Below are 15,966 nucleotides of genomic sequence, written 5' to 3' on the forward strand. Positions count from 1 at the left end.
CAACCATGGTACGAGGCTTCGACAACCATGGTACGAGGCTTCGGCAACCATGGTACGAGGCTTCGACAACCATCTTGGTCCCCAAAACAAAGAGGTCAGAACCAACAGAGTAGCCATCTTGACCTTTACAGAGGAAGAAAGAGATAGAAAATTTCAAGGTCTTCTCTGATAATGTTCATGAGGGAGTAAGACTTCACACCCAGGTGAGAGAGGCGGCGGCAGAGGGATGAGTAGAAAGAAACAAGAGAGAACCCTTGTTCCATCCTAACATTCACTACAGAACAAACCTTCAAGCTCGACAGCTTAAAAGAGAATAGGTTATTTTATTTGAAGGCATGGTATCAATTTATTATAAATACAGTCCACTCCATCATTACCAGCAAAGTAGTTCTTTATTTAAACCAGCTTACCAGCATAATAATTAATGTGGGTAATATCCCCCACCTTTTACTCCGGGGGATACCTAAGTTAAACAACATTAATTAATGCTTTTTACTTTTCCAAATTCTTTAAGAGTGATATCATATATTTTTAAAGAATATTTAAAAAAATTTACATTTTCAAAGGCATAATGTTGATTGTAAATTATATTAAGTAACTTCTGGTTTAAGGTAAAACTTTGTAATTAACAAACACTCTAGCATTTAGAAAAATTATTTTTTTTCAGTTACCATGTTTTACGACCGAGCACTTAGTGATGAAACTTAATTCACTTACACTACTATGACTTTAACCCTCTCAAATACCTCACATGTTTATGTTCCATAAGGCCACGACTCTATGGACTTGTACTAGTTCTGGGATTGACCTATGATTCAGTCGCTGTTGCAATAACACCGATGATGCTCCGTTGTAAATGTTAAACTTAACTGCTGTATCATGACCCGTTTGTAACCTTGGGAAATACTTTAGCATTTCGGGAAACTATTCCCTATAAGGAATTGAAAAACAAAATCTAAAACCACATGTGTATTTGCTATATATATTATTATTTGCTATTTATTATGTAAGTTATATGTTATCACGTTGAACACGGTTTTTGATCGTCTGATGTACATGATATCACTATATTAGTTTCAATAACATTCTCAAAGTTTTCGACGGTGGGTTACATTAAGTACTACCCTAGCTTTTATTAAGTCTAGAAATTCCTCTCTAGCCATCACTTTGCCTGAGAAAGGCTTCGGTATAAGCAGAAAATGTAACGATATTCGATAGGTACAAACCCTAGTAAGAAAGTAATTAATTGTGTTATTGCTTAGTATGCCGATGCCCCGAATCAACGGGGATGAGGGGATTTAAAATGATACAGGTTCTGATCAGCATGTCTAAAGGCCAGAAGACACCATATTGTTTTTTCTCTACAGCGAAGGTGATGTTTGCCTGGTTATCTACAGGTGAACAACCTATTATAACCATGGTGGGGATTCAAGTTTTTCGTTTTGTGGAACCATTACTTAATGAAAAAAGTCAGTGCCCCCAGGCTGGATTCGAACCGGCTCAGCCAACGATAGATCTAGGCCTAACTGTCTCAGCCACAGACGGCCCAAATCATAGTTTACAGTAAGCTGTAATATAAGCCTATATATATTCATTGTAATACAAAATAAAGTAATGTTGATACAAATGCAGAATTAGAAAATAAAAAGAAATTGAATTTTTAAATTAGATGAGAGAGATAAATAGGTTAAAAGTTAAAACTGAATAAATCAGCTAGATGGAGCACGTATAGGTTAGAATTTTTGGCGGGAGATTGGCGCCGCCATATTGCTCCGAAGCCCTGGGCCAGAACCGGATTTTTCTCCCTCTTAAAGTTACCTCTTCCCATTTTAAGCTAATATTTCAAAAGTGATATAGGACTGGCGCTCCCCGGGGGTCTTAGCGAGGCGGGTCCGGTGGGGAGGATTACTTTGTTTTGTGTTGTGATCGTGTCTTGTGAGATTGTGATATGTCGTACATCGACCAACCTACTCGCTATAATTGTCTACAAAGTCAGATAAGTAAGGCTACCATGGAGGGCGGAAGTGGAAGTTTAAAGTTTCCTGGAACATCTCTTGACTACATTTTTTTATATTAAGCTCTGAATTTATCTTGAAATTTAATCCATTTGTTAAGCACATTAAACTTTAAACCTACATAACTGCACCAACTTGAAGGGAGGTCATGGGGATGTCTTAAGTACGGTTATGACAACTTTACGTCACTTACGTTGAGGATTAGACCACGCCCCTTGAAGGTATACTTTACGTTGAAATTGATTAGGATTTGGCATATTAATGTAATTTTTTGTAAAACCATGCGCGATGGCACTATGGTAAGGCGCGATGCTACCAACTCCAATATAGCCCTGAGTCAACCGCGTGGGTTCTGGAATCCACCCAGCCTCATAAATTAAGCCCCAATTAAGGGTATAAATTTAGTGGTCAAGCACGATTCTGACCAATTCACCTCCTTGCACAACCGTTGATCGAGTAACAGTACTTCCTTACAAAGTACTGCGCAACCATAACCCTTGGGTTGTAGCATATAAATTTAATTTAATTCTTTTATTGAAAATTTGAAGGGCATAGAAGTTATACACTACATTTAAATGTTGTTTCCAATCCTTGGGATATCTATAACGAAAATCCATTAAACCGTTCTCGAGAAATTCGAGAATTTTAAATATGATTAATAATAAAATGATTATGATTAATATGATCATTAAACAATTCCTAAAGCATTCTCTTTTACTAGATAGGATACAAAGTGATAAATATTTCTTGTAACTGAGGAGGATCGTAGGATCCTGAAGAAGTTACAGTCCTCAACTCGACTCCTGGAAACGAAAGGTGAAAGCCAAAGCGTTGAGGTCGTGCTGCCTTTCATCGGCTAACGGTTCCTGTCCACAGGCCTCTTGTTGATATCACTCAAGGGAATGTGGGCTATTTATAAAAATGTTTACTTCCAACCTGATTGCATTATCGGCCGATGGAATTCCAAGATTATTTTGTGTTGTAACTGCACGAAGAATATATAGCCGTCTCTTATAGAACAGAAAAAACCTAATTTTTGGAGGCAGAATGAATAAAAGAAGTTCATTGCTGTATCATGTTTACTCCCTTTGGTTAATTTCAGTCATACGTTTAAAATTTCATCTCGTCAGTTGACTAAAAATAATAAATTTATGCCGTATCATAACAATATATTTGATGAACGTATTTTGGTACCGTACTTGTTCAATCATTTACCAGAAGAACTAATAAATCAACCACAAAGAAAACTAAAAAAAGATCTATAGGGAGATGGTCAGGGTTGCGGTCAAAGGAGAAATAAAAATAGTTTACAACTATTTATTTTCCAACGTTTCGCCCCACTTTGCAGGGCTTCATCAGGGCTAAACGAATTTTACGTATTTCTGTATGAAACTAGTGCTCTTGCCTTTGTTACTTTTCTTTTTTTTTATTCTTTTCATTATATCTTTGTATTTTTATTTCTATCATTTTATCTTAACATAGTTTCATTTTGTATCTTTTTAGCCCTGATGAAGCCCTGCAAAGTGGGGCGAAACGTTGGAAAATAAATAGTTGTAAACTATTTTTGTTTCACTATTGACCGCAACCCTGACCATCTCCCTATATATCAATTTTTACGGTCAACTATACATACATATATAAAAAAAGATCTATTTAACTGGCTACTTTCTTACTTCTATGATTCCCAATAACTGATTTTTATTCACTGACCATATCTTTCTACATTTTTTCTCAACTCTACATAATTATTCTTTACATTACGATTAGAATTAGCTATGTAAGTGTGTGCTTAGTTATAGATATTATTTATTTAGATATTACTCGATACTTATTTTTATCCTATTCTGTATCATCTTGTTTTATTGTCATTATTATATTAATTCATAATTTGCGGCTTTATTATTCACTTCAAAGTCCTTTCAGTTATATTATTATTATTATTATTTTATTTTTATATTAATTATTATGTTGTTTACTTTATTTTCATTTCAGTATTAATTTCAGTGTTAATTGAATTATTAGTTGTATTACTTGAGATCAATTCATATTGGGCTGGAAAAGTGATAGTTTTGTTTTGGCAAGAACCCAGGGATACATGCCTGATATACATCCTCTACTTGTTAGATTAGGGGCAACCTATTTTTCTTTTTTTTTGTTTTTTAAATTGAAAACGGAAAATTTGTCCTTTATTAACCAAATACAATCAACAATTAAGAATTAACCAAATATAAAACAAACCTTTACTATCCCAGATAATGTAATGAAATCTAAACTGACTGAGAATCCAAATTGCTGAGAACCGCATAATACAGTGAGCTTCAAGAAAAAGATAAGCACTCTTCTCTAAGTTCCGTGTTATGGAATTGATATCCCCGAGACTAACTCCAGATATATGTGTTCCGCATATCCAAGCTGGAGCCTACTTCTGGAACTGGATTCAGGACACTTCTGGGTCACCGCTATGAATCAAGGACTGTTCTCAGATCTACACAAACGTGTTAGCAAAGATAAAATAAGACTTGAAAAATTGGTCCGTTGAAGAAACTTTTGTAAAAACATTTCGATTATTACGAGAATTTAGAATCAAAATTCTCATTTGTGTGTTTTGATGAAACAATAGTTTGCCTAAAAGTGAGGCATACTTTTACGCTGAATGTAATGGAAATAAAAACAATTTGAATTAACCACTCTAACCAAAATTCATCTTTATTATATATGAAAATTCGCATATTTTAATTAATTATAAAGTTTTTTTTTGCTATTAACTAGAACACTAAAAATATATTGTTGTATAAAACATTAAAGTAAACGAAATTTCTTACAAAATTAATTTATTACATTTTATTTTTCGGAAGATCGGGAGCACTACTGTAAAACGCTTTAAGATAATCCTTCCATCCAAGATCGAAATAGAGTGTTTTCAGAAAAAAAATATAGATGGTTTTCAATGAAAATAGAAAATAAAATCCAAAGGCAATAATAACTATCAGCTTATTATGAACTTGGATCCAAACAACAGGTCAAAATGTTGTATCTTTTTTTCGTTTTCTTTTCCCCGAAAAACTAAATATTTTAGGAAAATAATATAGATGGTTCTCACAGAAAATAGAAAATAAATCGAAATATTGCAATTTTGTTTCTTTTAAAAAGTTTTCAAAAAGTAAGCATTTTCTGAAGATAAATTATTAATAAAAAATTAAAGAAGACAAATTTTTTTACAAAATGCACATGTTATATTCCGTTTGCGACCAACCACAGACGTTGCCATTTCGCATAAGAAATTCCACTTTTTGTTTTCACTAAATCGCTGTATGAACGTCGCAGGTTAGTTGAAAAATAAATATTATTATAATATTCGCATTTCTAAGAAAATGTTTCCAGCTTAAATTTATTATTTAATTTTTATATTTAGAGGCTTAGTTTTTGAGAAGAAAGCAGAAAGCGTTTACAATATTTTGGTTTTAATCTCTGCATTCAGAGTGGAACAACTAACGAGCTGAAAATCCTAAAATCCAGATTCATCATCCCAAAAAAACATGTATAAATATTGAATAAATAAATAAAAAAGTGATATTTGATAATGAAAATATATGTTGATTTAAGTTATAATAAAGTATAACATTTTTTAGAGTCTTGACTTCAGCTTCCACCAATGATATATTAAATTGTCCCCTGTACTTTTATTTAGTATGAGGAAGGTAGTATAACAATTTTTGAAACGATTTTTAGATTTCAAACTGCTTTTAGATTTCAATCAGCACGTACTGTACAAAAGCTCTAAACTTAGAATTTACTTCAAAAGCATCTTATATACTATGATGATCAATCCAACTTGGATAATTTGAGCTTTGGGGCTCCACCAAACCATCCAAAGTCTTCTGTATAGAATCCTTATTATGTCACAAGTAAACTCATCCTAATTAAAGAACTCAACATCCCATTCGTTGCAGATTTGGCACGAAATAGACATACGGCCTTTCATTACAGATCTTTGTCCATCCAAACCCATTAGTTCTTAATCCTTAGTTAATCATCCTTAACGGATCCTGATAATCCTCTGAGGCGTCTAAAAAGAAACGCCACGTGATCTCCTAATTTAAATCAATGATTGAAGCACCACCATTGGGTAGTGCCTTTCCACGACCATCATTTTTTCTGAAACATTTATCAAATTTACCTATTGTATTTTTTTGCACAGTTGTAAATTTCAATAAATCAAAACATTTATCGTATATAAGAACATTTTGTAAATTCAGAACAATCCAAATTAAAAAATCAAACAGCTTCGTTAATCCTAAATTCCAGGAAAATATTTCACAGGAATCAAATACTTGAGGGTGATTTTTGAAAACTGCTCCTTAAGGGCAGGATCTTCTAAAATTTTAGTCGATATTAAAGGGAAGATCGATAGTAAAGCTATCCAACTGTCGCCTAACCTAATATCCTGGCATCCTAACCGACAGATCGATTATAGTCCCAGGGAAGACCTGATCCAGTTCCTGTTATTGTTCCTGGCCGAGCCTGGAATGCTTACTATTACATAACTTTAGCAAGCTTCCCACTTCCTTTAGCTCTTATCTTGGTGCTCCTCTCACGGCTATGCCTATAACTGGCATTAAATAATACTTCACCATATCCTTGTATTACCATAGGCGGATCAATTTGGACTCGTTCCCTTTCCTAAAGGGCCTAAAGACACAGAATCTTAATTTGATTTAATAAAATAATTAAAAATTAAAATTAACTTAATCTAAGTAATGAGTAATAGTAATTTCTAATAGATTATTACATGTACGTTTTATTAATTTTTTTATTATTTTGTTTCAGGTGAGTGTGGCTTAATTTCCAGAGCTGAGTATGTGAGTGTACGAATCATATTTTTACAATTTAATTGAAAAGCAATGTTTACTTTAGGAGGTGGTAATTATACATACATACAAGGTTTCTGGGACTGCAAAAAAGGTACACAAAATTGCAAAAAATCTATTTATTTGTGACTTATGTTTCACCCCATTTAAGAAGTGTTTTTCTCGTTAAAGGTTTGAATTTTTCGCGACCACAATACCTTCATTTAATATCTATTTCATATACAGGCGAGGACTTAGGAGCTGAGCACGATGGGGTGAGGGTCCCAAATTACTTGGTTCAGAATGTTCTGGGTTAGATTCCTATCTGGCTCAGCCAATATTTACATGCCCACTTTGGGGCTGCATAGGTCTATAGAGAACTTGCGTCATAAAATATATATATAATATTCATCAGATTCAAGATTTATTTTATTTTTTTATTGTAGGGAATTAAATTATTTTTTAAAAGAGCCTGGAGAAGTATTGTTTCTGATGTATTTGAAAAAATATATTGGTTTTAGGATTAGTTTTTTAAACCACATAGAACCCAATACACTATTCTAGTATTTAACAAGGCGTAAATACTAGTCCTATCAATATTTGTTAACATTTCAAAAATAGTTTGGCTACAGATATAATTATAGTTTTCTGAGATTTATTTTTATTAATTTACTATTTTCCTAGAGAATTTCTATCATTACTTTTATTTTCCTATATAGGAAAGTTACAACAACTTTCGACGATCGAATACTCTTAGAAGCATAGATAATGCAGGCTTAGGACAGAGATCATACCACTAAAAATAATTGGAAGGAAGTCCTAGATATACAGATATCTGTATTTGTTCATCAAAAGTTATCGTTGTAACTTTCCTATGTAGGAAAATGAAAGTAATGATAAATTTTCTCGAGAAAAATAATGAATAAATACAAATAAACCTCTTAAAACTACACATTAGTTAAAACGATGTAGATTGTTATAAATTGGCATTAACAGAGGTATTTGTTTTTTTAAAATAATCTCAAAGCCATAATGCGTTAATTATATTATTATTTTATCCGAACTATTTTTGAAAGTTTAAAATATATTATTAATAGGACTACTATTCACGCCTGGTAGTAAAGGCTGGAATAGTGCAAACTGCAATGAGGAGCGGTGGCTCCAGAAGCTGGTCGCAGGAGGTGGACGACCTGCAAGAATAACCAGGAAGATTTTTTGCCACAGCTGGATTCCTGTTCCTCAAAGGATCCCGTAAGAGACATAACAACTAACGAGTATTGCCGATGAAGTTTTATTTTTATCTTTGACCTTTCCTCCACTCGTATCCTCATACCTAGATTATTTGTATTATTGAAACAGATTTTACAGTTAAATTATAGAACGTTCTATAATATATAATAAAACCGAGCCATACGTGTTTCTAACCACTCTCTTGCTGGCTAATTATTCGTGAGTTGAAATTATCGGGCTCTAAGTTCTTTAAAAAAAAACTTCTTTTTTTTTTAAATTTAAAGAAATATATATAAATATTTTTTACTGACACCTCAGAAACAGTACATCTCCTGCATTATAGTGTCCCTTTTTTTTTTTATTTTATTTATTTATTGATATTTACAACTGTATAAAAAAATACAACCAGTAAATTTGATCATAATGACATAATGAAATGATACAGGATGTAGAGAAATTACCCAGTAGTAGAACTCTAAAAACAATTTACAATATAAGCCCATCTTCTTTTCAGGCGCCTCGTAGGATTGCCAGGAATGGAAGAGGAAGCAAGGTTAGAAACGAGTGGGTTTGGGTGGTTAGGGAGTTTATTATGGAAGGAATAATATCGGGTTCGGGCTAGATCGGTTACATAAGGAACACTTAGGTCTTTATGGATGGTTTTATTAGTAACAAAATAAGGAACATTGAGGATTTTACGAAGGATTTTAGTGCCCCTTTTGAAAAATAATTTAATCCTCTACAAAAAATAAATAAAAAGTCCATAATTCTCTTGGAAACCCATTGCTTTACTATCTCTATGTATAACAAAAATTGCCTTCAACGTATTGAGCACTGTGTCCCAAAAATGACGTGCTTCTGTCCAGTCCGAGAGTCCGTGCGGCCAAAATGTACATTATTTTCATCAGGCTTACTTCCATTTATTTAGACCAGTTAAAAAAAATATATATAGATCTCCTTATTAAAAATTGTTGCCAGTTGAATTTTAAAAAATCTGCTTATTTTTTATTAATTGCTCATTATTTTTAAAACAACCAAACGACAAAACTATCTTCAACTTTTTTAAACTTTAGTAAATTTACAACTAGCAGAAACAATTTTCATTATTTTATATGTAATCTTTTCACTTTCTTGAGACTGGTTTTTATTGTTAAAATAAAATAAAGTATATCCAATTTAAGTCTCAAAACATTTTTTATTTCTTTTAAAAGTCCAACGTTTCGGCCCATTTTACACTCACATCAATAATTTAAAAACTTTTTGCAGGCTACCTGCCCAGGTTATCAATTTAATTTCAAATTAACCCTATTTTGTCACCCATCACATTAATATTATTTTTTAAAAATTACAAATCAATTGAACACTATTATACTTTGTATCGCAACAATTATTGAAAAAACTTTGCCTTTTAAATAACTGTATATTGCTACCCATCGGTAGCACTCTAATGACGCTTTTACACTAACAGGTCTCGTGGCCATCTTATTATTAGGCTCCTCGGAAGATTGTCCGGAATGGAAGAGAATGAAAGGTTAGAAACTAGTGGATCTGGATGGTTAGGGAGTTTATAATGGAAGGAATGATATCTGGTTCGGGCTAGATAGTTTACTTCGCGAACATTAAGGTCTTTAAGTATGGTTTTATTTCTGACAAAGTAAGGAGGATTGAGGATTTTGGACTGTAAGAATTGGATACGAGAGGAATTCGAAGGTTTAGTGGAGCCCCAAAGCTCAACTCCGTACGTCCAGATTGGCCTTATAGTCATGTAGATCAGTCTTTTGTAATGAGTTGGAGATTTAGACCGTTTTTCTAGCAAGTGCTGTAATAGTCGAAATCGAAGTGCAGTTTCCTGTTTTTTTCAGTCTTGTGTGAGGATTCCAGGTTAATCGTTTGTCCAGATGTAGTCCAAGATAGTGGATCTGTTCGACAGGGGTAAGAGCAACATTATTAAAGGAAACTGCGAAATTCCTAAAATTTAATCGCCCGCCGTTTTTTTTTTCCGGTGGCTTTAGGGCATATATGTATTAATTGGGTTTCAAGGGCATTATTGATGGTTCTTAAGAATTATAATGGTTTAAGTAATTCAATTAATGAATTAAAGATATTTTTTTACACGTTTGTGGATGATTGCGCCCAAAGGTGCACTTGGAAGGGATTAGATTCGAAAAGGGAGTGAGTGAGTCGCAACCAGAGGAAAGTAGGCAAATTGCATCAAGAAAGAATCTCACAAAGAGAGACAAAGAAAGAGAAGTCACGTGAAGAGGCGAAAACAGACAATATATCGTATTTATCTTTTTTTTTTTTTTTTTTTATGTTGATATTATTACTAGAACATAGATCTTTTTATTTTCAATTATTTTATTTATATCACCCAAATGGAAAGAAACTTCCAAATTTAGTGACTCGATTTCACGATCGGGTAGTAGCTGTGGCTGATTTCGCCTTCCAATATTTTTATGCTTAAAATAATATTTTTAAAATAATTTTTTTAAATACAACAAGTAAATTTAATAATAATGACATAATGATAATGATATGATACAGCATGTAGAGAAACTACCCAGTAGTAGAACTCTAAAAAAAAAATTTAAATAAATAATTTTAGGATCTACCTTTTTATGTTATAGTGACTGTTTATACTCTCAATTCTCAAAGATTTGACAAAACAAGCTTTTAATAAATTTTGTTTTCGGCTTAAGTCCTCCAATGACCTACACAGCTCCAGAGTGGAAATTTCATAATTCATTTCTCGGAACCATCAAGAAATAAATATTGACTGACTCAGATGGAATTCGAACCCACAGCCTTCTGAACCAAGCCCTCTGGGATCCTCATCCAAGTCCGCTTAGCTATCAGGTCTTCTTAAATAATTTCATTAATTATGGATGTAATGATATTAATATTAATTTTTTGAAAGTACTAAATCTTCTTAATTTTGCCAAAAATGATGCGAATTTCTGAATTTACAAAACTTTTAATACAGTTTACTTGCGATATTTTAAATATATTTTTTAGCCAGAAAACGTCCAAAGAAAAATACTCTTTAATGATTAAGTAATGGAGGTATTCATAATGGTTAATTTAACATATTACAGTGTGTTAAATGAAGAAATATTTCCATGTTTTAGTAAGTTAAAACGATATACCATTTAACATGGGTAATAGTCTGTTAATAGGTCTACTTAATGGAGAATGACGTCACACAACAGACCAACTAATCCCCACACCATTTTTTCTGTTGTCGTTTTGATAAGTTAGTTGCTCATTGATCTTGTTGTTTTTGTTTTGGACGTTTTTAACTCTAACTAAGTAATAAATAAAAATAATAATAAAGAAATAAAAAAATAATATTAATATTATTTCTTTGAAACCTTAAATAGAAATTACTACCTTACCCAAAGGGCAATGCAGACCTTTACTTAGTGACCAAGAACAGCCATTAGGTATTTGAAGTACCTGCTGCTTCTCCAATATTTCGTCAGAGGTCGTGAAGTGCCAGCGAATTAATATTTCCACATACCTATCCGAATTATGGTCTTCTGGCCCTTGCTCGTGGGCAACTCGTGTATTTTTAACCATTAATTTCGAATTCGCAAGCGATTCGTGAGTTCTTTAGTAAGAATTTGGGAGGTCTCTACTATTTATTCCAGATAAATGTATATTCTTTATTGTACAAACATTAACCATTTATTAATTATTATATCTATTAATTATAAAACTTAATTCACATTTTCATAATTTTTATAGGCTAAATAAATGAAAAGAAAAACTATCATAACTACATATAGTTTAGAATTTACATCTTGCTACTGTAAATTTAAGTTTTTTATTTATAATTGAAATTTTTCTTCAGAATCGCAGTATTGGACATCAAGGAACAAATTTGGTTACGTGTCTGTTTCTGTAATCAAATACAAGGGACTGAAATTAAGTTCACTTCTTCCAAAATAACTTCTAAAGAATTTTTATTTTTAATTATTTTCAATAATTAAACATTGTTAGCATTTATGAAAAAATAATTGATAATTAACCAAAGGAGTAAAAACAATTTATTAAAAAGACAGCAATTTCATAAAAAATACTATCTAACATACAATGTCATAGAAAATAGTAGAGAATGATAAAAATACAAATAAATTACTAAATTTTGTAAACAAATGTTTTCTTGTTTCACTGGTTGTTATGACAATAGTCAGTTGCTACCTTCGCGTATATTCATAAAAGAATTAATTTCAACTCAAAATTGTGCATAAGTGAAACTTTTGTGATGCGTTACATTTTTCCAGCATACATTATATTTTTCTTTATAGTTAGTTCCAATAATATTTTTATTTCGTAATATAATTGTTTATTATTATTATTCATCAAATGAATAATTCATTTAAAACAAAATTATGGACTTTAATTTACAATCTTAATATTAATTAAAATTTAGACATACATTTCTTTGTTTTTGAGTGAGTACATTATTATATTATATTAGTAATATTATAATTAATTCTCATTAGTTAATATAGTATGAAAATTTCTCACTTTCAAAATCAAGCGTATTTTTAGGACACACTTTAAGAAAAAAAAGTACCCCTGGTGGGACTCGAACCCACAATCCCCGGTTTAGGAGACCGATGCCTTATCCATTAGGCCACAGGGGCTTGTGGTCTGGACCCACAATATTTGTTACATAATCTTGTAACTAATTCTTTATTTCATATATCGACAATAGAAAAAAAATTTAACTCAGTATGTACCTTTAAGTCTGATGTATCTTTGTTTAAAATATTACATCGTTTGTTTCAGTCTTTTTTCTTCAAGAGACCATTGAAATAACTCTTCAAGTCAGTTACCTTCCATATAGAAGCGATTGTTTCTTCACCTGTGTGGTGGCATTGATTTATTTCATACAAACAAAAATTAATCAACTATATTCTATAAAATATTATATAGCTATCTGTAGAACAGTTTGCCGAATCCCTTTGTTACTACTAATATTTATTAAGTTAAATATATCTGATTTTGGAAGATACTATACCATAACTATATCTGTTATACATTTTTGTTTATTGATGTCATATATTTATGGATGTAACTTATTTTTGCAGTCTGTTACTTTTAATATAGTATCATAAATAATATTTTTATTTGTATCTAGATCTAACAATACTTTTTTTGTACACCGAACATTCAAGTAATATGTTTTAAAGTCTTGTAACTACTAAAATAATTAATTTAACAATAACATGGATGATTTTTAATATTTGTTAGAACAGAAAAGTTTTTATGGAACTACTTACGAGACATTTTACTAAGCGTACTTTTATTATAGTAGAGTAACCTTATATTAGAATAACAGTTTTGATTTCTAAAAACGGTTTATTGCTTTGTTTCGTATCTTAAAATAGATGCATAGTTTAAAGAATTTTATATTTCACAGTTATAAATTTGTTAAACTTCTTCTTAAGCTTGATGGAATTTTAAAAATATTTTTTAAATTGCAAGGTACGTATACATATAACGTAGAATTAGTTTAAATAAAACCCAACTTATGTATATACATAAAACCTTCAATGAATTCTCAGCCTCTATAAAGTAGGCAGTTTATCCAATTTGTGGAGAATAGGGCTTAATCCTTGACTAAATTCTTCTAAAGGATATTGATTTTAAAATATAAATCTAGGTACGAGGAGAAGATGGTTGGAGGTGTGGTCAAAATGAATTTTTAATGAAGAGTTGGGGCTAGAAAAATTTGGACCTAACCTAAGAATATTGCGAACGTTGGGTGGAATATCGGTTGATGAAATGTTGTGGACCCATTTGTCCTTAATTAGGATAAAATTTAGAAGCTAGCTATATTTTATAAATGTTATTAAATTTTGAGAAAAGAAGTTGTTTTTTCTGTAAACGGGAAGATGTAAAATTGGTGGAGATATTGGTGCAAAGATTATTGAAGTGTATGTCGTTCATTCTGGTTTTAAGGATATGGGTCAGAGATGAAATTTTATGGTTGAGGTGGTGGATTTTTCCACTAATTTCAATATTAAGTTAAGGAGGGAATTTCCGAATTTAAAAGAAACCTAAAATAACTTAGATTTAAGATGTTTGGCATATAAATATGGTTGAGGGAATTATTGATGGATTTAGGTAAAAGGGAGTTTGAGTGACATTTAAGTAAAAAAATACGTTGTTTTAAATTACGGGCCAGGCGTCTATGGAGAGAACAAAGGGTGTTTATATGAGATTTGAGGTTAGGATAAGAAGTTTTGGAAAATGAGAATGACAAATTAGGCATAACAGGAGTGGGCATATTAAGAGAAGTCTGAGTAATACAAGAAGAATAATGGAAGATAGAAGATGTTGAAGTTCTAGAAGGGGTGACTTGGGTGTGTGAAGAAGTTGAAGAGCTAGAAGGAATGGCGTCCGATGAGGATGTATGGTGTTGCAGATGTCTGGACGGGTGGTGAAGTCTGGTACTGTGGCGAGTAGGTTTGTGGTTGTTATCAAGTCGATGGCCACGGTCCACTATCTCTCATAATTATAAATCTAGGTAACAATCAACGTCCAATTAATAATTATTATACCCCTTCAAAATTTTAGAACTCAATACAGTATACTATAAGTTCATGTGAAGCAGAAGAAAAAAATTAATCCTATTTTGATGAAACTTGTAACTATGGTTAGCCGAATTTTCATCAAAACACTATTAGCAAAAACTAAAAAATATTTAGTTTTGTAATGGTTATATACTATTTAATTAGAAGGGCGTATCTGTGCCTGAATGGAACCCCGATACGGTGTTATGTAACAAGGCATAGGATATAGCTCCAGTATTTTACATAAATCCGTTTACTTCTCATCACCTGCCATTTTTCTTTTCGCTCGATTCTCTCTGGTTCATTCTTAGAAAGTGGATCTGCATATTGACATCAAAGAGTTTTCGGAGAACATAAAAAACCTAGAATAACTTCTAGGAACATTAAGAGGAGAAGTTCTCCAGAATTTTTAATAGCCTCCAAGAAATATAAGAGCAGAAAAAAAAATTATACTAACTGGGAAATAAATAAACATGATTTATGGAATCATCTATCTATAAGTTTGAGTTTGTGGTTTTATATATTAGATACTCTTTAATAAACTAAGTTTCCAGCTTTTAAATCTCATAAAAAGGGGTTTTATCCTCGTGTGGGTGACACACCTTGCAAACCTTTTTTTTTAATTCTAGAATATCACAGATAGTTATTTTAATGCTCAAATCTACTTTCAAATGTTTACGGTAATTACATAAATAATTTCTTTACATAAATAATTAAATACATAATTTCTTATGCATTTTGTCACATTCCCCCGTAACCAACACTGACTTGTGGTGGCAACTGACTTCAAAAGTCATTTGATAGAAGTAGAATTCAATTTAATATCAGTTTTTCGCATTGTATAACATCTAGAACAGGATTTAGGGAATATAATACAGGGATATTTGATAAGTATATTTTCCTTTACATTTTAGCAATCTTAGTAGTTATGCAAAACAAAAAATATCATTCTGTCTAAATGTTTTTCCGCGAATTTTGAATATGTGCGCTGCTCCATAGCCCCTCTAAAGTAATTTAAAGAGTTGTAAATTAGTATATTAATTGCAATGGTGTTGAGGAAAGCCTATTAATCTTAAATTTTTTCACCAATTCCCATCAATTTTTTTTTCCTAATTATTTTAAGGTTTTGCGTAGCTCTATAGTCACTTCGTATTCAGTTAAAGGATTCTAAATTTTACAAAAATGAAAAAGAAATATGAACTGATTGTCCAGCTGCCTTTTTTTTTTTTTTTTTTTTTTTTTTTTTTTTTTTTTTTTTTTTTTTTTTTTTTTTTTTTTTTTTTTTTT

At 31.5% G+C, this 15,966-nt stretch overlaps 1 protein-coding gene and 1 non-coding gene across 2 annotated transcripts in view; one reads left to right on the forward strand and one right to left on the reverse strand.

Annotated features, from left to right (window-relative positions):
• LOC106683775 (uncharacterized) overlaps positions 1-15,966 on the forward strand; it is a 365,532-nt gene that overhangs the window by 291,632 nt on the left and 57,934 nt on the right. The window lies entirely within an intron of this gene.
• Positions 12,672-12,744, reverse strand: TRNAR-CCU (transfer RNA arginine (anticodon CCU)). Its single transcript has one exon. It is a non-coding gene; the product is annotated as a tRNA-Arg (tRNA).

Source organism: Halyomorpha halys, unplaced genomic scaffold, assembly GCF_000696795.3.
Source record: "Halyomorpha halys isolate HHAL.00 unplaced genomic scaffold, Hhal_1.1 Scaffold516.1, whole genome shotgun sequence".
Lineage (NCBI taxonomy): Eukaryota > Metazoa > Arthropoda > Insecta > Hemiptera > Pentatomidae > Halyomorpha > Halyomorpha halys.